Here is a 22,747-nt window from a genome sequence, read left to right as displayed (position 1 = left end):
TGTGAAACATGTGTCAAATGTGTCCATCATGAAAGATATCAGGTCATCTTGAGCCACAAAAACATTCCTATCATGAGGTAGAAGCTGGAATCAGTTTGTTGCAGACGTTTATATATCCCATATTTATCCAGTTAAAGTCACATTGAAATTCAAAATGTCTTTTCAAGAGTCGTCTGTCCAAGAGGAGCAGAAACAAATATAACAACAGTTATTTAAGCTGTTTTAAAGGCCACAAAGGAGCAGATTGGTTATAATGCAGCTGCTTCAGAGGAATAAAGATGAAACACTGTTTTTATTACATGTGTAACACCTTTCAATCATGTGTTGACTAAAGTCTATTGACCAGTATAAGTAAAGACATCACACACACTCACATGGAAACACTGAAACCTGTTTTTGGTGCAGCAGCGGTCCCAGCTGCTCGCCTTTATCTAGACTGGGTCGGCTGCTTATCTCAATATAATCAATGTTTAAAGTTCTCAGTGTTTCTGTGTTGCTTCGTATAGGATCTCCCAGCATCATCACTGTGCTGTCCAATCATTGTGTGCTAGGTTACCCTTATAGTGCGATGTGTGTTTGCACAAAGAGAAGCATGTGTGTCAAATATAAATAAGCACAGAACAGAAAAAGCTGCCAGTTTCTTCTATTTAGAGTCAAGTTAGTGTTTTGTGTCTTTGTTTGAGGCCTAATGTCAAGCAGAGGTGTGTGTAACTGGACTGCTCTGTTATATGTGTGAAATGTGTGCTTCAGCATCATCTTCGTCACTGCTGATTCCTTTGTGTCATCATGTGTTGAGAAGAGAGAACAGTTATAACGGAGGAGCAACAGGAAGCCCTGAAATCTGCATCAACAAGGAAGTGTTGGCTCACCAGTGATCCCAGCAGAGCCACTGGTTTGGCTCCAGTTGTTCTAGATTCAATGATGTTGTTCCTACAGATACATGTTAGCATCTTTATTGTAGTAAAGTCTTGTAATGTGAAGCTAGAAACAAGGCAGGAAACAGCTCCATGATCTGATCTTAATGATGTTGTTTTTATTTCTGTCTTTCAGAACTGGATTGAAACTATCAAAGGTCTAAAAACAGCCTCAACCCTCCCAAAGACAAACTTTACACACGTCATCTTTCAGCTACAATCTTTGTTGCAGGGATCTTCTGCCAAACAAGGCTGAGAGAAGATTTCTTACAGCTGTCATGTTGATGCTGTTTCAATCTTTGGGCAAACACACTCATATATTAGGGCTGATATCAGGGCTGCACAAGTTCTTTGTGTTTGTGATCATGAATAATAGAAGTGTGCCTGTTGAAGATCATGTTTGCTACATGATTATATGTCCTGTTATTGTTCTGTATTATATTCAGCTTTCAGCATCCTTTCCCAGCCCCTGTTACACCATCCATACAAAGCCAATCTGACTGTGAGCCAATGTGTTTGATAGTTTGTGCTGGATCAATAGATTTGACAGACTTGGTTCTCATCCAGAGGGAAACAGTCCAAATTCAGATCTAATGAAATGATGGAGGCTGTTTCCTACCACGGTGCTAATGTGTGACTAACAAGGCTCATGGTCTCCAGCAGACAAGCGCCTGGAATGAGGTGAGCTGAGTGTTGCTTTGGTGGGTCTGTGCCCACGTCATGCATCAGGATTCATATTGGCAATAGTTCATATCTCTGTTCTTTAGCCTTCATCACAAAGCTGTGAAGGAAAAACAAACATCTAACAGGATCTGATGGATGCAAAGTCCACTGAGCTCTTTGTCATTTACAAACTTGTCCAACCAACAAGAGCACAGATGAAAAACACAGTGACACTTAAAGGATTTTGCCATATATGAGCATAGATTACTTTCATATAGATTTTCAATGCAGGCTTTTGGTGAGCCGCTGGGTTCTGTCTAATAATCATCTCAGCATTTTACAATAGAATAGCTCTTTATTAGCTCTTCATTTATTGTTATTGGACATGAAACAAGGAAGCTGTGTTTCTCATTGGATGTTAGTTTCATGTTCATCAGGATCATTTTCTAAAGAGCTGATATTTAGACCATTTACTGCACTGGCTGCACATTCTGTCTACATTTCTCTGTATGTGCTGTGTTTGTCTTTCATATTTCTCCATATTGACACAAACAGTGAACAGCAGTAGATCTACTCTTCATCTGTTTTAGGCCCAGTGAAAGATCTGAAGCAGAAATGGTGTCATTAGGAGAAGAAGAACGGCGAGGAGGCAGCAGCTCTTAAAGATGAAACACAGCAACTTAGCCCTGAGCTCAGAGAGCTTCACATGAAAAAGCTCCTCAAGCAGATCATGTCAGAGGTTTGTCATCAACAGGAGGAACTGTTCATATCATAGAATGAAGGATGCTTGTCAGCTGGATGAAGAAGGTTATTTAATGGCAAACGTTCACATTGAAGTCAAATTGTTGTGGTGTTGAACAGATTCATGGACTGATTGTCTCCAGAATGTTAGAAGAGCTTCAATGAATCATTAGAAACAACTTACAGCTGCACAGTTGTGTCAAACACATCTTTGTGTCATTTTTGTGTTTCTACATGTGACACACGTCTAAAACATGCACACAATTTGAAGACAAACAGGGACTCATTTGTTCCCACAGCCAGATGCTGAGAGCCATTTCCTTGTAGTCCTGTGTCTATATATATGTACCATTAGATGTTATTGGAATGATTGTCAGCTTTGATAGTTTCATGTATGTTTAGCTGGACGGCTGTTTGATCCTCCACATGTTTAAAGGTGTCCAGTCCTGAGACACTGGGGGTGGAAACAGCTGTGATGTCATTGGACTGTCACAAAGACAGAAGTGCATGAAGTGAGCAGCCAAGGAGCCGCTGATGTTTTGGATTCAACAGCATTTGAAAGGTTGACACAGACACATTTGCACATAGAAAGCTGAATTTGTCATATGCCACAGTGAACTCACTGTTCAGTGTTTTTCAGGAAGCTTCTTAACTGCCTCTGCCGCCAAACAAGCAGCTGATGTCCTTGAGAAGAAGCTGAAGAAGTCTTCAACAACAAATACAGGAAGTGAACTTTCAAATACTAGATTCACTTTAGACTCACACAAGAAATGACTCAACTAGCTGTGTTTGATTGACTCCTTTGACTCTATGAAAGCTCAGTGTGTGTCTGTACACAGACTGTTGTGTTGGACTGTTATTCAGTTGTCTGCTGAATGTTTTCAAATGTCTGCATCTCAGTGTAGATGAGGCTGGGGGTCATGGGAGGCCACCATAGCAGTCTCTTCAACATCATGACATCATCATAAATGCTGCTGGACTGTCTGATGGGCTGACGGTGAAAAAGCCGTCGGGAAGGAAACAGAAGACATTTCAGAGGCTGCAGCAGATTTCTTTGATTTGGGGCCTTTTTCAGCTTTATTGGACAGAGCAGTGAAGATAAGTGACAGCAAAGCAGAGGGAGAGAGAAAGGGGGCGTGGTCAGAATCAAAGCCAGGCCAGCTGCTCTCCACCTCGTGGCACATGGTCACCTGCTCATCCTAGTGAGCTCCACCAGCAGCCCTTTCAATCATTTGGGCTGACCACAGCTGTCTTCTTGGCGATGAGGATGATGGTGGAGGTTTTGAGGCAGGGCGGGACGGTGTTTAATGACAAAGAAAGGTTGAAGATTTTAGTGAAGACTCCGGTCAGTTCGTCAGCACATGCTCTGAGAACCTTTCCATGTATTCCATCAGGACCTGCTGCCTTCCTGGGATTCACTGACCTTAGAACACACCTCACTTGATGCTCCCTAAGTGTTAGTGTGCCGGTGCTGGGGGCGGGTGGAAGTGGTGTGACAGCTGAGGGTCTGGTCGTCTCAAAGCGGGCGAAGAAACGATTTAGATCCTCAGCCAGCGAGGCATCAATCCTAGATGTCGCCTGGTTATTGCTTCTGTAGTTGGTAATGTGATTGATCCCCTGCCACATTTTTCTGGGGTCGTTGTCAGCAAAGTGATCTTCAATCCTCCTCCTATAGGCAGCCTTAGCTTTCCTGATGCCTCTACTCAGGTCTGCCCTGGCCGCCCTATACGCAGCCCTGTCCCCTGACTTGAAGGCAGTGTTGCGGCTTTTTAGGAGGGATTGCACTTCGCTATTCATCCAGGGTTTTTGATTTGGAAACACCCTGACCCTTTTGTTGACGGTGACATTGTCAACACAGTTCCTGATGTACGAGAGTACAGTGTCCGTGTACTCCTGGAGGTTGTGGCTGGAGAATAAATCCCATACAGTAGTTGAGAAGCAGTCCTGCAGTTGAGAGAGGGCTCCTTCAGGCCAGGTTTTTATTGTCTTTGTCTGGGGCTTTGTTTTTCTCAGCAGGGGGGTGTAGGTGGGGGTGAGGGACATGCAGAGGTGGTCAGATCCAGCCAGGTGGGGGAGGGGTGTCGCTCTGAAAGCATGCCTGATGTTTGAATAGACACGGTCCAAAGTGTGTTCACCTCTCGTAGCAAAGTCCACAAACTGGACAAATTTAGGAAGCACAGTCTTTAGGCACGCTTTGTTAAAGTCGCCGGCGACAATAAAAACCCCATCGGGGTGGGCAAGCTGTTGTTTGTTAATGGTGTTAAGCAAGAGGCTGAGAGCCATGCCAACGTTAGCATCCGGCGGTATATAAACAGCTATCACAATAACTACTGTAAACTCCCTCGGGATGTAAAAAGGTCTGCAAGAGACTGCCAGAACCTCCAAATCAGGAGAACAGTGTGTGTGAATGATCCTGCTGTTACAACACCACTCGTTATGCACGTAAACACATAGCCCCCCTCCTCTGCTTTTACCTGAGTTGCTGTTTCTGTCATGCCGGTGTAGCGTGCGGCCTGCTAACTCGACTGCAGCATCAGGAATCAGCGGGTGAAGCCACGACTCCGTAATAAGAATAATGCTGCAGTTGCGTGCAAAGCTCGTGGTGGCTATCTGTAGCTCCAATTCGTCTAATTTGTGGGTGATGGATCTGGCGTTCGACAGGAAAAGGCTCGGAAGTGCTGGCCGGTGTGGTTGTTTGCGTAGCCTAGCATCTGAGCCCGACCGGAATCCCCTCTTCTGCTTTCTCTCCCTCCGTCGCCTTCTACGCTTGCTGGGCGGGCAGACCATCCACGGTGACCGTGGCGGTCTCGCTATCTCCTCCAGAATGTTGTGTGTTCGCTGATAGTCGCCGGAAACAGACAAACTATATTTGAAACCCAGGTCAATTAGGTTCTGGCGACTGTAAGAGATGGCGGCGTTGCAAACATTCAAAAATATACACAGTAAAAGTAAAAATGAGCACCAAACTGGAGAGCTAAGAGCCGCTGCACCCATGCGCGCCGCCATCTTGCCATTTTGTTTGGCCTCTACAAATATACACATTTGTTCATTGGTTGGACTTTTTGGAAGGAGACACATTGAAAACCATGTTAATAAGATCTTGTTGTTTCCTGTGGATCCGACACAGAGAGTGGACTTCAGACAGAAAGCGTGGAAGAGATTTTAGAGGCCGTGTGTGGCAACAGGAAGTTTCTGTATGTTTGCTGATCTTACATGTGGAAAACAACACGTGATGTTTGTGAAGTTCTACAATGATCATTGTTCTGACAGCATTTTGAGTGGGAACAGTTCAAACTGGGAGTAGTGGGAGTTATTTACTGACTGAAACAAGCTGAATGTTTCTGTGCACGATGAAGATCAGCAGCAGCAGCTCAGCTGATCAATGAATTGACATCTATCAGTCATTTCATGAGATGAAGTCATCAGCAGACATTTGTTCTAACTGTGTGATAAATGTCAGAACGTCAGGGCTCTGCTTTAGTCACTACTTGATGATCATTGGCTCATTGTTGAATCCAGTGGCCCAGTCTGACCTCTGACCCTTTGCTGCAGGTCTTCTGTGTTATCTCCACTTTCATGTCTGATCTTCTGCTGTATCGTCCAAAATAAACATCTGAATCATTTCCAACACTTCAGCAGATCTTTAGTTTGGGCAGCACAGTACAAAATAACACATATTGTACTATACTGCCCACTTCCTGATGATCGGGGTCACGGACGAGTCCGAGAACCTGAGCACAAGAGAACTGCGGTGAGCATAAACAGAGTAATCACACGACAAACGGGGTTTATCGGGGCTGTACTGACGAGAGTAAGTCCACCACCCAGCGAAGAAGCCTCTGAGCCTCTGCTTAAATAGCCCAGGAGTCCAGGTCATCAGGTAGATTCACGGCAGGTGCGTGGGCCAAGGGCGGAGCCCAGCTGAGCTCCGCCCAGGCAGACAGGTGAGAGACAGGAGAGAGAGACATATAACCATAGTATGCTAATAGCAAATTCTTTTGTCAGGTTTAAAGTGAGATCCTGCTTTAAGGGCAGCTTCATCTGCTGGTAATGACAGATGTTTCTAGTATATCAGGCTTGGCCAACATTACAGGGACTTACTTGCAGAGACCCACGAGCTCCAAACTTGGTGCTTTATGATTGGTGCAGATGCTCTAAGCTACTATTAACCAATAAGAACCACGGGGTCAGGTGTCACTACAAGAACTTATCAGCCACCAACTTGTATATATAACTTTACTCACACTTGTAAAACTCTGTAAGTAGAATTCAATGGGGCAGAGTGACCTGAGCACAGGCCCACTCTGTGACACTCAGAGCTTTGTGGATATCATCTGCAGGTGCACGTACTGGGAGTATTGGACACAGTGCATGTGCAGCCAGCTTGCAGCCACTTTGCCACCACTTTAGGACAATGTTTACAGTAGACTGAGCCACACTGACTTTGAGCAGTCATTGTGCTGCTGCATGGCTGATGGCACTGTCCCTGCAGCTGTCAGGGACAACAAGAACCACTCAGCTACCTCAGCCAAGCCAAGACTGTGCTGATGTTGTGACCTGAGACCAAGACACTAACCCAGGATGGTGATATGATGGTGTGAGAGTGGGTGGATGAGCCCATCCCACCTTAAATATGGATCATATAAATATCTGTAATGCAACACATGTTTTATGCAACATGAACATATTTCCCAGCTGTTTCATGTTGTGTTTCCAAGATTTCAGTTTACTGTAACTTTCATTTGTATTTCCTTCAGTCTGTTAATCTTGGAGCTGTGAGCAGCTTCTTATTACCAGGTGAGAATATGTAACAGTCTGTAGATGTGATGACACTATGGAGCGGATCTCCTGTCTAGTGTGGACTGCACAGAAAGCTGATGTCACTGCAGCTGCTAATATGTGCTGCAGCCAAGCCTACATGAGAGGCTGTGCTGTGGAACAGGGTGGTGCAGGTGGTGTTATCTACATTTGAACATTAGACAACAGTCATATGAAGACACTTGATGTTGTTAGCTAAAGACCTACAATAAGAGAAAGAGAGCAGCAGCACTAGTGCAGCAACAGCAGCTCATGTTATAAAAACACTGATCAATGATTTGACTGTAGCTGCTCCAACTGTCTGTGTCAGTGATGCTGTTGGAGATGAATGTTTCAGTAACACTGAGACTGAAATGGTTTAACACTGGTTTCATGTTCAGAGAGATTTGACCTGCTGTTAAATGTCACATATTTCTGATATATGTATAATACATAATCATGCTCTGTTACACACATTCATATTTGACTGTTACTGCATCATATTCAGTCCTCGTCTTACACTCAGGTGTTCATCACAGTCACAGACGTGTCTGTAGTTGTTGTTGTCAGTGTGTGTGTGTGTGTGTGTGTGTGTGTGTGTGACTTTTACTGCTACCTTTCATTACATAATTACCAAAGAACAGCTCACTTCCAGATGTTTGCTGCCAAAAGATTTTGTCAAATGTTTATTATCAACTTATTTTTTATTTTCCAACCTAAATATCAGCTGCTTTAAAGCAGCCTGGTTGTCTAGCAGTACTAGTTTCTGTCACTAGATGGCAGTGTAGGCTTTGGTGTGTGTTTGATCACTTTGTGTTTGTCTGTTTCTGGTGTGATCACAGCTGAGACGTGTTTGGTTCTGTGGGCCTTTCAGTTTCATCTAAAACCTCCTGAAAGTCTGAATAATCGTCACCTTTGTTGAGATCAGACAAAAGCACTAACTAACAATAACGACTAGTAAGTGCCTCAGTTACCAGAAATTACAGTCAGAGATAAGTATTTATGAAACCTCAGAGAAATCAAACTTCATAACATTTATAGAAGCAGAATTATCCTGTATGTTAATCATCTGAAACATTATTATGATCTAAATACTTCATGAATCATTTTCTAAGTAATAAACCTATAATTTACAACCATAACAGCTCCTAAATAACTGCTCTGTCTGTGATGTAATGCTTTAGACATATAAACTGCTGTCACTGATGATGTTCTGAACTTATTGATCCAGATCTTTTAAATCTGTCTTAATGTAACCGGCGTGTTCCTACGTTGTGTCTGACAATGAAAGGTCAAAGAAACAAAGAGCTCCAAGTCATTAACTTGCTCGCTCCAGCTCCTACAACCAAATGCAAACAGTAGGGAAGAGGGTTAGCTCCACCCACCACAACTTCCAAGCTAGCAAGAATGATCTGTTCATGCTAGCATAGCCTGTGCCTGTAACACATCTGTGGCACACACGTACTACACATTTACAGCATCTAGCAAAGACAGGCACAATGATGACAAGAATTGAACTAAAAACACAATCAGAAACATCAGGGAGGCTAAATATACATTATATGTGTGTTGTACAGTGTTGGGAAAGAAATGACACCGACCACTCCCACAGGGGAATCGTAGAAAAGGGGAGGGGCCAAAGGGGTACCCCAAAATTTACAGGGTTGCACCAAAGAAGAAGAAGAAGAATGAGGAGGGGCTCCAACTGATAATAAACACAAGTGCAGACTTGGAGGTCCTGAAAGTATAACAGGAACAGTTTGGGTCTGGTTCCATTAATAAACTACATACTAATGCTCACTATTGTGTAGTTATTATAAAGTGCGACTAAATCCTCCCTCTGGATGGGAAGAGTCCATGTGTCAGTATTCAGACACCTGGCTTGGGTTTCTGCAGCTAATGTGTCACCTGTGAGGACTCTGAGACAAACCCACAGCATGCAGGTCATTTCTACATCTGTTGGTGTGTCCTCAGTTTCCCAGCATGCCTTGGCTGTGCTCATGGAAGTGAATGAGGGGGAAAGATCTGTCCTGCTGCCCTGTCAGTACTCGGATTTCATACCTGGTGATCTCAGAGGACAAAAGCAGCGTTACAGCGGCGCACATCGATGAGAGCTGATGCTCTCAACACTTCAGACCTCCGCCTGTCTCTGAGAAACCAACAATGGCTGTCAGCAGCAACTACACCTGCTCCACCAGTGCTGGGAGAGAAGAGCTGAGACTGACAGCTCTTTGTACAGGTCAGTACTGCAGAGGTCAGAGGTCAGTTTGCTGACAAACCATTAAAAACATTTTGAGCTAAAATCCATGGAAGTCACAGAGGAAAGAAGAGACACTGCAGAGAGGATCCAGAATATTTGATGTTTTCTGATGACAGTTAAAGTTTCCAGCTATCAAAAAGTGTAACAGCGCAGCCTTCATGTCCTTTCAGTTCTCCATCATTAATGATGACTGTCCGTTATAAATCATGTTGGCTAGTTTTCTAACTCAGTCCATGTCTCCAAAGCAAACTTCTGTCCACACTTTCTGTGCTGAGTCTTCAGGGATTCTTTTCACTTGGTGCTGAACTAACTTTAATGAATTGGGGCTCCAAAGAAACCCCAGCCCTCCCTAAACAAGGCTAACAAGCAATGCAACAACTCTGTGGGCTCTCTGTAGTGTAGCTATTAATCACAATCAGCTTTACTGACCACAGATATGCACACATGACACCTTCATGACAGACACTTACTATATGCACAGCATATGCATGAGGACTGACTATAAATATCTACAGAGCCACTTCCTCTGTCTGCTGGTGGTACATACCTGTCCTTCCATCAAGGCTGCTCTCCTTGCTCCTCCTCTTTCTCTGCTTTCTGCTGTCTGAGGTTTTCACTAAGTACACGGTCAGTTGTGGCTGATGTCTGTGGTCTCGTCCTGAACAGTGGTTCTGCTGACACTCACTGGTCCTCTGACTCGTTCCTTCCTCGTGTCGGTGCTTTCAGTCTTCTCATTTGGCGAGCTCATTATCCCAGCTGGGTATCTGATCAGGGCGGCAGGCGCAGGTGTTGATTGACCACAGTCAGATCCACCTACAAGCATCTTTGAGGGAAACATCCTGGTGGCAAAAGAAGCTGAAAGTCCCTGTAGAGTGTAGCTAGCATACAGCTAAAGCTAAGTCATTTCAAAGAGTTCTGTTCAATTCTAGTTATCAGTCACGTCTGAGCAACAACAGGAAGTGCTGTGGACTTTTGGAGGAAACAGAAGTTAATGTTGATGTCACAGCTCATTGCTCGCCCAGATCTTTGCACATCTGTAGACCTTTGCTGCAGAATGCAAAGCACACATGGCTACAGGAAGAGTTTTAGCTCCAACTTTGTTGGTTGGGAGCTGAACATGAGAAATCCTCAACACCAAGACTGATCACAGACACACAAAGCCCCGGGTCCACTCCACAAACTGTATGTGTCTCATTAAAACACAACGTGACCAAACAACTATGTTAATAAGGTGAAAGCTGGTCTGAAGTCATCAGTGACCATCACCTCCTCTGTCTCCACCCGCCTGCAGGCCTTCACCTCCTCATTCATCCACAGTCTGCCTCCCTCTGCTCCATCAGCTGACGTCCTCTGTACAACTACCTGCTGTGTGCACATCTTTGATTTCTTCTTCTTTGTATCCTGCAAAGCTCAAACTTCACTATAATACAAAGACATTTCAGAAACGCTGCACTGAGTGAAAGATAACAGCAGTGACCTAAATGAGTCTCCAGCGTATTCAAATAGATTTTCTGTGAAGCATTAAAATCAAACTTTTGTTTCTCATCCTTTCAGTTTTGTGCTCGTGCTGTTAGTCTGAGAAGCTCCTTGTTTGAAGTCAGCTCAGGATCATAAAGACTTCAAATCTATTTGATGCCTGAGTAACTTCCATACGCAGAAACATCTGGATCAAATCCACACTGAATGTTTATGTGACACATTTAAAAGAAGTCTGTGTTGTTCACAGTCGTGCTTGTACAGAGTGCTGACAGCTGACAGGACCTGACAGAAATAATGTGTCTGTGCTGAGTGAGGCACTAACATAACACATGATGAGTCTGTGATGGAAACACTGGTTCTTTCAGTCACTGGTGTCCTCACTCCAGTCCATGTCAGCTGGAACTAATGATTTGGATCTTAATTGTGTGAATGTTGTTGGATCTGTTTACATATTTGATTAAAAACAGTTTTATCTAACGTGATCCTTTCATATTTTAATAAGTGTTCATTGTTATTATGGGCTGTAACAGGCTGACTGTGTTACAGAGGATTTCATCCTTTGTCCATCAGGACAGTCAGACAGAAATCTGCTTCCTGTTCCCAGTGTGAGCGTTTGTCAGCCTCACTGATAGAGGACGGCTCTCTCACAGTGTGCAGACATGTTTAATGAGTTACTGCTAACAGTCACAGTTCATCGCAGCAGCTGTTTAATATGGACGTGAAAGAATAAGATCCAACATCTCCTCTGATCTGGACCCACAGCACTGATCACTGATCACAGAGTCTGTTACACAGACTGACCGTTCTGTGGTCAAACATGAAGGCATCAGCGTGACCTCTGACCTTTATCTACAGTGTTTCAGTCTATTTGAACTTTTTACATTGAGCCTCATGATCACTGTGATAACATGTGATCATTCAGCCCCACGAGTTCATGGATATACTGGAGGAAATGCGTCTTTATTAGAAGGACCAGACCTCAGACCTCACACTTCCTTTCGTCTATTTGTCTGAAAATGAGACGTCAACAGCATCACAAACATTAATGTTTAAAGCTTCCACGTGGTTTACATTTCCTCCATGGAAACAGGAAGTGTATGGAACGCCAGGACTGCCATAATGAATTACTTAAATACACCATGAAATAATTAATTAAATGTGTCAATAATTAATTAAAATTGGAATTAATTAATTAAATACATAGTTATGACACATATAATTAATTAATTATTGCCACATTTAATTAATTATTTAATGATATATTTATTTATTTCATTTTGGCAGTCCTGGCGCCTAGCTCTCACCATGAATTAATTTTATCTGTCAGCCTCACCCATCAAACCCAGGGGGCGGGGTTAACGCTGCCCATGCAGCTTCTCTAACATTTGATTGGTTGCCGTGCAAAGTAAGTCAAAACAGGTCGATCCTAGATAATCGATTGCTTCTGTAGACTTGAGGCAGTCAGGTGTCCCACAATGCATTTCAAATCACAGGCAGCAATGGTGGTGGTGTAGTTTTAAAATACCCCGTTTTTCTGTCACCAACTACACGCGAATGTCGCGCCGTAATCTTCACATGTCTGGTCAGGTTGTCAACATAGAACATGTTTGCAAAAGTGCTCAGATGTTTTCAGAGATTTCACTGCTCTGCTAACAGTCAGCATGCAGAGTGCACCGAGGGGGTTACGTCAACCGGTTTGTTTACATATTCCACTTTCCGTGTTCCACATGTTGCATTCGCATATTATCATTTTCACCGAACGATCGTCTCTTTCCGCCTGGTCTTGTGTCTCTGTGCTTCTGTAACATAAAGAACGAGCTGACATTTTTCTCACGAAACCAGCGATCAGCTCAACAGACCGTCAGTTTACCTGCATGCATCCTCCTCCTCACCTGTCAGCTGTTTAACACCTGCTGCTAATTCAAGAAACACGCCCACGTTACCTGGTGATAGTCACAGTTTAACTGGGCAGTCGGTGTTCGATATAACGCAATGTCAGCGCATTTTTCTGCACAAGATAAGTAAAGTATAGTATTTTCCAGAGGACAGAGCTGCTGGAGCTATAGGCTATTTATAGGCAAACCCACTTTATCGGCGGCTGATGTCCAATCACGGCACACAGCTTTGAAACCTCACCTGAGTTTTAGCTCTCAGTGGTTAAACACTGGACTTAATTCACTCAGGTTTTGTCTGTCGGGTCACGTTTACTTCGCTGTTTTATTTACAACTGAGCAAATCGGTTTGGCTGAGGTTAAAGTTACGTTTCATAACTGCATAGTTTTACAGACGTTTAATGGTTCACTGGCACATGTGTTAGACTGAACTATTCGCTTTTCTTTATCTGGTGTGTTTTGGATTTAACAGTGAATTTTGAGATTAAACTGACTTTTAAAATGTTTTTATACAAAGAGGAAAGAGAAGGCGCATTTCCACCGAGAGGAGCAGAGTTTGCAACTACATGTTCATAATGCAGACTGCAACCTGGACAGAAATATTATATCATCTGTTTTTTAATAGTTATTCAACTGTATTCTAAGCACCAGCTGTCTGTTAGAATTTTTAGAGTTTACTTAACTAAAAATAAATGAGGTTAACATATAATTTGTGTGATTTCTCTCTCTCTCTCTCTCTCTCTCTCTCTCTCTCTCGCTCGCTCTCTCTTTTCTTTTTCGGTCATGTTATGTTTAACTGTAAAAGGTTTGTTACAAACTATGAAATACATCGTGCAGACTTCTGGATGTTAGAAGAAAACTAATACTGCTCATGAATGAGACTAAAGGCAGGAAGGTGTCCTTTAAAACTAAACATGTTAGTAGGACCTCCCTATTTATATCATAGTTTATGATATAGCACGTGTATTTCAGTAATAGCCTACTGATTTCAGTGTAGTGGTGAACAGTCACACAGCTCACATGGGCGTTATCTGTGATCCTCCTTAACTATAATTTATCCAAGTTAACTTCAGTTAACCATTCAGACAGTTCTTTTGCAATGAAAAACATAAACACCTATGCTGCGTAATGTTTACATCATAGCTGCTTATGCAGTAACCATGGTAACCACGGACTCTGGATCGACGGAGGTCAGACAACAATTTTACATGTATGATCTTAAAACGAGTCTATGTTTGACGTTTGCTTTATATCTAATCTTCCTCTCAAACATTTAAACAGCAGCGAGTCTGGAGCTGAGGGAAGACAAACTCAAATTGTTGGAACAGGTTTCATCGTTTCTTGCGTGTATTAATTTTGTGATTTATTAAATGTATAAATATTAATCTAATCTGCTGCTGAGTGTCTTACGCTGATGAAAATGCAGAAAACACAGATCACGAACACCTGTTCAACCAGTCACTTTCATTCCACTTTGATCTGCGACAAACTGACGGTTCATCTCTGTTACAGTGTTGCGTTGCTATATTTTTGTGTTCTTTATGCTGTAGATTTCCACGTCTCTGGAATAGTTGGCAGTAATAAGGATGATTTTCTGTAAAATCATATTGATATGACCCGTGACATATTCGTAGATGACAGTTAGATAGTCAGCTGTGAACCTCTGGGTTAACTCAGAGAGCTGAAGATATCGTGGAGACGCTGACCTCGCTCCGTGGTGTACAGAGCCGTTTACCCTCATGATTAATATTCACAATAAAAATATTAGCCGAACATCATGAAGTCTGTATGTGTTTCATAGTGTCGAACAATCTTTGTACAGTTAAAGCCAGCAGTTACTACATGACGGAAACACCAACGTTTTCTCTTTTATACGTTTATACACAGGTCACGCTGATTACTGAACAGAAACCCAAAGATCAGTTGTTAATCGAATTTATTTGCTCTCTCTCCTCCTTAAACATGTTTTTAATGTTAGTTATAATTCAGAATTGGCGACTGAAACACGTAGGACACATACGAACATCAGGAAATAAAACCCCGATAAATATAACCTCAGTAAAATAAGTCAGTGTCAGCGGGGTTATTACAGCTGTGTACCGGGGCCTGCGCTTTGTCGGCGGTAACAACAGCTCGATTGCTTGCGAGGCGAGCGGGTCTATCCCACGCTTTGCCGTGAGACTGGGCTGGGCAGACATCTCCGAAATCATCGAAGCACTTTTGCAAAGAGGCTGTATCTTGACAAACCGACCAGACATATGAAGATTAAACCACTACATTCTCGGCTAAAAAATATTAAAACTGTATTTGGTGACACACAAACAGGGTTTTTCAAAGTTCAGTTCTGCCGGTTGTTGTGGGCTATAAACAATGGCCACCAGGCCAAAGCAATGGTTTTGAGTCGATCAGCGTTAACCCCACCCTCTGAGTTTGATGGGTGAAGCTGACAGATAAAATTAATTCATGGTGAGAGCCAGGCGCCAGGACTGCCAAAATGAAATAAATAAATATATCATTAAATAATTAATTAAATGTGTCAATAATTAATTAATTAAATGTGTCAATAATTAATTAAAATGTGAAATACATAAATAATTAATTAAATGTGTCAATAATTAATTAATTACATGTGTCATAACTATTTATTTAATTAATTAATTCCAATTTTAATTAATTATTGACACATTTAATTAATTATTTCATGGTGTATTTAAGTAATTCATTATGGCAGTCCTGGCGTTCCATAGAAGTGCTGCTTTTAATTTGAAAACACATTTAAGGATGTGGAAAAGTACAAATCTGGCAGCTTTTGTTGGACATGAAATCGGTAATGTGTCTGTGTGACAGCTGTGGAAGCACAGGAGCAAAGTCTGCGGGAAAATCCACAGACTCTGTAACACTCATGTTCGAAGGAGGTTTTTCACAATAAAATACAAGATTCAGTTTAAATGAAACTTCCTTCACCTTGTAAGGAAACATTTTGTGGACACGATGGTTTTCCAGCTAACAAAGTTAGTCCAGTGAGAGACGGCAGGAGGAGCAGAGGTCAGCTCACTGTGACAGAGGTCACACAGATGTGAACAGGACACACTGGTGTGTTTCATCTCCACACACAGACAAACTACAGCAACACTGACTCCACCTCCAAACATACTGGTTTGTGTCCTCACACAGTGATGGTTCTGTACTACAGTCACTGGTCCCATAGAGTTCTTTACCAGGTGGTGTTGAAGAGCTCTCATGGACCCGGGACATGAAGGTGATGTAAGTGGCCCCAGAGATCTGAACCCAGTTCTGCTGGGTCCACGGTCGGTCTGAGAGCACAGCTGGAGTTAAATATACAGGATATAAAGTTTAAGACGTGTTTGTTTCCTGTGGGAACATCTTGTTCCCTCGTTGGCCTCTGGGACGCGCTATCTTCTCACATGTTCTTCACATCCAGCTGTTGGCTCGGTGTCTCGGTGCAGCAGATATCTGATCGTGCTCTCGTCGTTGTCGGTGACGCCTTGGTTCTGCTCGCGCCCTCTCGGGTTTCTGTCCTCAGCTTTTCTAGCTTCTGGATTCTGTGTGTGGAGTGTTGTCCTCTTCCTGTAGAGCGCAGCGTCACACTGATTTTACACACATGTTGATGGTCAGTGGGCCGGACGAGTGAAGCTCCTCTTTGTGTCAGTGCAAAGATGTTTAAGTCACTGTTGATTCCTGAGACATGTTAATATAAAGGAGCAGCTTCAGCAGCACGTCTCAGTGTTTCTACAGGACAGGACGGCCTCTCCCAGTCACCACGGGGGGAGAGGTGGGCTTCCCCTGGACAGCTCTTCAGTCTGTCGCAGGGCGCTGTGAGACTTATTTCATATATTTAAAGTTACAGAAACTGATGCCCTGCTTCATATTTTCCAAAGCTGTCCAATGGGCTGAAGTCTTTGGCCGATTCTGGTCCCCGGGCCTTATGTTTGACAGCTCTGCTCTAGAGGAGGCTGACACTTTAAAAACATTTAGTGTTGCAGAGTTTTCATTGGACCTATAGGATCGTGGCCACGTCCTGTAATGTAGCCGAGTTAAGGCAGCAGCACAGTTACACTAACAACAGTGTGAAACTACAGGCTCATCAAACACAGTCACACAGCAGCTTCACACACACTCAGTATCTGCAGCTGAAGGCAGCGTATCAGGGCTGCAGCTGGACTGTGGTTGGCTCCAGAGAAGAAGAGACAAACACATCTTCTCTTCCTCCTGAATAAATCTCAGACGCAGCAGGAAGCAGCTGCTCGACCTTCTGCACAGTTACACGACTGCTCAGGGTTACGATGTCAGCAGAGAGCAGGAAGCAGGTGTGTGCTGGACTCCTCACATATCACACGTGAGGCTCCGTAATAATAAAACCACAGGGATCCAGGTGTGTTACAGTTTAAACAGATGAAGGTAAAATCAGCTCCAGATGTTTGGATCTCATTCAGTCTCAGTCAGTTTCTCTTCTACTCGCAGTTTTACGCTTGTTTGTCTCCTTCTGAGAGTTCAGCTCCGCCCACAGCAGTGACAGTGATGTTAAAGCTGATCACACATCACACAGGGATTTATTATGTTGGACATTTGAGACAAAGCTGGTGTGTGTGAAGTATTAATGATGTTTAGTGAGCGTAGCATCAATATGAAGACGAGGAGAATGTGAGGAAGAATCGGGTTTCACTAAATGAATGTTTAAATTTGAGTTTTCATGCTGTTTCACGCTCAGAGTAAACTTAAAAACAGAGTTCACAAAGGTCATCAAAGGTCATCATCTGTCTGTCAGAGACAGGATCCTATATTACTGCTGACAGAGCAGCTGATGGAGGAAGAATCAGAGAGTAAAGTTGTGTCTGAGCTTCCATAATCAACACTGATGCTCATCAGAGGAACAACTGTGAACAACTGTGCTCTCCCCACACAGCTCTGACACACCCTCATGACAGCTGATTGGTCAGTAGGTGGGCTGGTCACACCTGCTGATCACTCACCTGTTCCAGACCTGCCCACAGATATAGATGAGAAAATATGAACTATGGATGATTATGAGCTGAGTGCAAAATCCAGGCAGGAGTAACGTGCAAAGAGTTTCACAGCCTGAGTCAGTAAGTGTGTTATTGTAAGAGCAGAGCAGTGATGGGGGTGAGGGGGCGTGGTTTAGCTCTTTGGTCCTGTGGTGGTGGAGAGGGTGGAGCCGAAGAAAGTGAATCTGTGGACAGCTGTGCTTCATCCACACATGAGTTGAGATCAGGAGTGTGTGTGTGTGTTGTAGCATCTAATACTTTCCTCACTCAGGGACATGAAAACACTTTATCTGCAGCCTTTGTGATGCTGTTGATATTCTGTCTGCATTAAAATGAAACAGCATCAAATCAGAGACGTTGTTGTTTGTAACTAAACACATAATTATTCCCCCTCCTGTCATTGAAGCTGCTGCTTTTAGAAACAGGAGGCTGTGGAGGCCCTGAGAGCTCCTTCATCCCCACAGTCACACTGTGACACAGAATCAAATGGACACTCTGAAGATCATGAGTGGATTTGTTTTCTTTCTTTTTCCACAGAAAGTAGTGAGAAACAAGTCTGAGCTGTTTGTTCAGCCGTGACTCAGCAGCTAAAGCAGGGGTGTCCAACATACGGCCAGCGGGCCACATCAGGCCCTGATACACTTTCATATGTCAGTTATTATTAATGATTAATGTGGGAGCTGAATCTTCATCTTAAGGTCAAAGGTCACCCAGGCTGTGAGCAGAATCCTTAATGCAGGAAAACAACTTTCCAGGACTTTCCCCAAATTCCAGGTCAGATTTTATTGGTCAGAGAAAAGAACTTCAAATTTGGATCCAGTGCTCGTGTCACGATGCTGATCAGCTGATCGGTCCTTTCATTGTTTATCAGAGGAAACTTTATCACTGAGTTTAGTTTGGACGATCCACCAATCACAGAGCTCCATCAGGGACCTTACAGTAACTACATCCACCAGCAGAGCTTTGATTGCACTTCTCTCCACCACCACTAGATGTCTCCACACTCTGTGCTGACTCCAATGAACCATCAGAGCTGCTGAGCCTGAACCTCTTTACTTGGTTGAAGGCGGCTGAGCCCTCCACCTGCCACAGCCATGTTTCCAGCATCACTTTATTTTATAGCAGCTGGAAGATTTCTGAAAGTCACCAAAAACAGCAAAAGTGGGACTTCCTGCTTCTCACAGAGGACTTCCTGCTTCTCACAGAGGACTTCCTGCTCCTCACAGAGGACTTCCTGCTTCTCACAGAGGACTTCCTGCCAGTTCAGACAGAAAAAATAACCAAAGTGTGAACAGCATTTCTTCATTCACATGACCTTTAACCTCTGACCGCTGAAGCTGGCTGACCTTTTCTGCTTCCTTTTCCATCTATTTCAAATTAAAGGCCATCCTAATAGCTGCTGGACAGTTTTGTATTAACAAGGCTTTTATTGTGAAACACTGATTTTGTCCTTAAGAATATGTGTGGCTCTGACAAACGCTCCGTTCTTTGCTGTGAGAGACGGAGTTTAGCTTCCTGTGAGGACAGGAAGTGATGTGAAGGCTTATGTGAAACTATGAGGAAGCTGAACTCTGTGGCAGTCTGCCCTGATGTTTGGCTGCACACACTAAACTGAGCTGAAAGAGAGTGTGTGTGTTTTAGTGTGCAATAAGAAGTGAAACACACACACACAGCAGCTGCTTTCAGCACACACACTCACTTTGTTCACATGAGGACAAAAACTTTATTTCACTGAGCTCGTGTGACAGGAGAGTGTGAGTTTAAAGCTCTGCACAGATGAATCACACGAGCTGGGCAGGTTTCTGTGCAGCTTCACCTGAGACACGAGGAGGGAGGAGACAAGGACATGAGGAGGCAAAGGAGACCCGATGACAAAGCGCTCAGAGTAACGTCTCTGACTGGAGGCGGCTTCATGGTGTGATGGTGGATAAAAGGCTGAAACATGCTGAAGGTGGTGTTTGACTGCAGGCTGGAAGCATCACACTTCATGACAGCGCTCGTCTCCCTGCTGCAACACGTCTGACTCTTCTTCTGTGTTTCCAGATTAGAGAATGTTAAGATTCAGAAGTTAAGGAGAGATCTAGGAGGAAATCCAAATAACAACACTGGTCCGGCCGGGTGGAGTCAAACGATGATTTTAATGAACACACGCAGAGTGGGGAGATGGTACGCCGTACGCAGACAGCATGAGCTCCGCCCAGCAATGACACAGCAATCCCTTTATATCATCGAGGTATTTTCAATGACGCCCTCTCTACGTCAGTACATGCATCAGTTTCAAAACCACAAATGTTCTGTTGACAACTTTTAACACAGCTTAAAAAGAACATTCTCTTCGCCTCGAAGCCAGGTGCTTCCTGTCACTGCCGGACGCTCGCTTATTGTCTGGAACATCAGCAATAGTACTGCAACAAACTGTCACGTATGCAGGCACAATTTTGCAGTTGCAAGCAAAACATGATTAAACTTTCACCTATAAATGAACCCACTAACTGTATGTGTGTCTCGTCCTTAAATGCTCTCTCATCTCACCCGTTGCACTTCTGACCTTTCACCAGAACAGAGGCTCATCCTTACATAATAATAATAACCTAACTGGAACTATATATGTAATATGTTGAATAAATGTTTTAATCAAGAACCTCTACTAAAAGCTTAATCAAAGGATATAAATGAATAAAAGATAATAAAGAATAACCTGGTGAGAGTCCCCTGAGACTCTGCTTTCGGTTTCACTTCCTGCAAACCTGCAGTTTCCTGTCAAGACTTTTAGCATAGGCTATACTGCAGGTTTTAGATCTCACCTTCGGTCAACACACCTGAATCACATGATTAGTTCGTTACCAGGCCTCTGGAGAACACCACGATTTATGAAATTATAGAACTAAAATAACAACAATTGTCTGCTTCTTTAAAATTTCTTTTATTACATCAAACCAGTGAAAACTGAAACAAACAAAGAGCTGTTAGCATGTTTAGACCAACTCTGAGACAGAGACTGTAAAGTTCTGCACTTTAAATCCTGCAAATGATTCACACTGAAAGTATCTTAGTTTAGTATAAGTGAGCCACAAAGCAGCCTGATAGCTTTAAAAACAGTAAAAGGAAATGAAATTGTTTCAGTGTAATTCAGACTAAAGTCCAGCTGCAGATAAGGAATACACTCATGCCGTTGTTTTGCCCCCTGAGCTCCAGGTGTTGTGCTAGACAGTGATCGTGATTCCCGTCCGTGGGAGCGCGCAGCTGCTTAAAGCTGTAGCGTCCAGATTACTTACAGCTACTTCCTGCAGCTGATATAAGATGCTGCAAACTGAACACAGCTTCAACCGTCTGTTTGTTGAAAAATAGTAACGGACGCATTTTCTTGTTAGTAACTGTAACGCCGTTGTAACGATAGGAATAGTAATTAGTTAGATTACTCGTTACTGAAAAAGTAACGCCGTTAGTAACACTGTTACTTGTAACGCCATTATTTCCATCACTGTCAATAACAGAGTCTGAATGAAGCTCAGGTGTTGATGCTGCTCACTGATTGGACGGTTGGTTTCAGCTCTGCTCTCAGTCTTTACTGCACAGGTGAAGGTAGAAAGTGTGTCTGGATCTATAGACTGGAAACAGAGAAACATGCTGAACATTTGAAGCTTTGCAGCAGAAATGTTCATGTTATAAATACAGCAGAGCTGATCTGGGATCAGTGTGTTCACACCTGCAGCTACAACAAGGTTTCATGTCTCCACACGTCAGCATGTGAACTTTACTCTGACTCAGTCTGAGCAGTCAGACGGCATATTTTTAAAGTTAACACATCAACACACACAGAACTGAGCCCCTCCCACCTGTGCTGAGTTTCAGGTGGAGCCCCGCCTCCTTCCAGGAAGCAGCTCACCTGTGTGTCCGTGTTTAGTGTCCAGGTGTGGAGCGGAGCTTGTTGTTGGTGTGAAGAAACTGTAAGTTTGCTTTGTTTCCTCCTTTAACAGTTTGTCTTTAGGAACTTTACTGTTTGTTCAGCTCATGTTTGAGTTCTTCACACAACAAACTGTGTGTTTGTATTTCCGGTCTCTTCGTTAAAGTCAGTGTGTAATGTTTTCCTGGCTAACATCTGCTGTGTGCAGCTTAGTTCCAGCACAAATCTGCCGCTCCATAGTTCACGGTAACGGACTCACAGCTGGACCAACGAGGCCGAGTGTGTCCTCACTCTGAGCTACGTTCGTGTTTGTGTACTTGTAGTTTGTACTTTGAGTTCACAGAGGACGCAGCGTACGTGATGACGCCACAGCTCCGCTGCAGTGTTTTTCTCACCTTTACCACCTTTACTGTCGCTGTGATTAATATTTATACACGAGACATCTGCAGAGCTATGAGGCTAAGCTACAGACAGCATGCTAACGCTAAGAGCTCTTAAAGACACGAGTTAAATAGCTGCTCTTAGTGTTTTATCAGAGTCCAGGACTGAGAGCAGCAGCAGAGTTGATGGATGATGAATTACTGGATGGAAGAAGCTTCTCATTAGCAGTAAATCAGTGTGTGTGCAGTTCTCTGCAAACTCAGCAGGAATAATTAGTGTGAAGCTTTAACTCTGCTGATCCTCTTTGAATCATGGATCAGTTGAAATGTTTAAAATGTTGTTCACACGTGTTGGACTGACTGAAGCTTCCAGTCACAGTGAATCAGTGTGTGTCAGTGAATGCATCATGTGTGCTTCACGGCTCCATCTAGTGGACTGATAGTAGAGCAGCTGATGGCAGCTTCCTCTGCCTCACACTGCTGTCTGACTGCATCCAGCTGACACTGAGATGAAGCAGGAAAGAAGCAGCTGATATTTGGACAGCACACATGATGGAAAGGAGGATTTCAGCTGATGTGCACATGAATGATTTGTGTTTCCTCTGCAGGTGAAGGTAGAAAGTGTGTGTGAGCTGATGTGAATTGAGCAGCATGGATCAGTGTGAGGACAGAGAGGAGGGAGTCCCTCCCTCT

At 43.4% G+C, this 22,747-nt stretch overlaps 1 long non-coding RNA gene across 2 annotated transcripts; it reads left to right on the top strand.

Annotated features, from left to right (window-relative positions):
* Positions 1-6,022: 6,022 nt before the first annotated feature.
* Positions 6,023-11,068, top strand: LOC109201636 (uncharacterized). 2 transcript variants are annotated; one of them, XR_003217597.1, is made up of 3 exons: positions 6,023-6,069; positions 9,090-9,354; positions 10,667-11,068. It is a non-coding gene; the product is annotated as an uncharacterized LOC109201636 (long non-coding RNA). The 2 variants fall into 2 exon arrangements; XR_002061694.2 differs by having other exon boundaries at positions 6,029-6,262.
* Positions 11,069-22,747: the final 11,679 nt, after the last annotated feature.

This window comes from Oreochromis niloticus, unplaced genomic scaffold (genome assembly GCF_001858045.2).
Source record: "Oreochromis niloticus isolate F11D_XX unplaced genomic scaffold, O_niloticus_UMD_NMBU tig00001669_pilon, whole genome shotgun sequence".
Taxonomy (NCBI): Eukaryota; Metazoa; Chordata; class Actinopteri; order Cichliformes; family Cichlidae; genus Oreochromis; species Oreochromis niloticus.
Note: the sequence above shows the minus strand (reverse complement) of the source record. Positions and strands in the feature narration are given on the sequence as shown.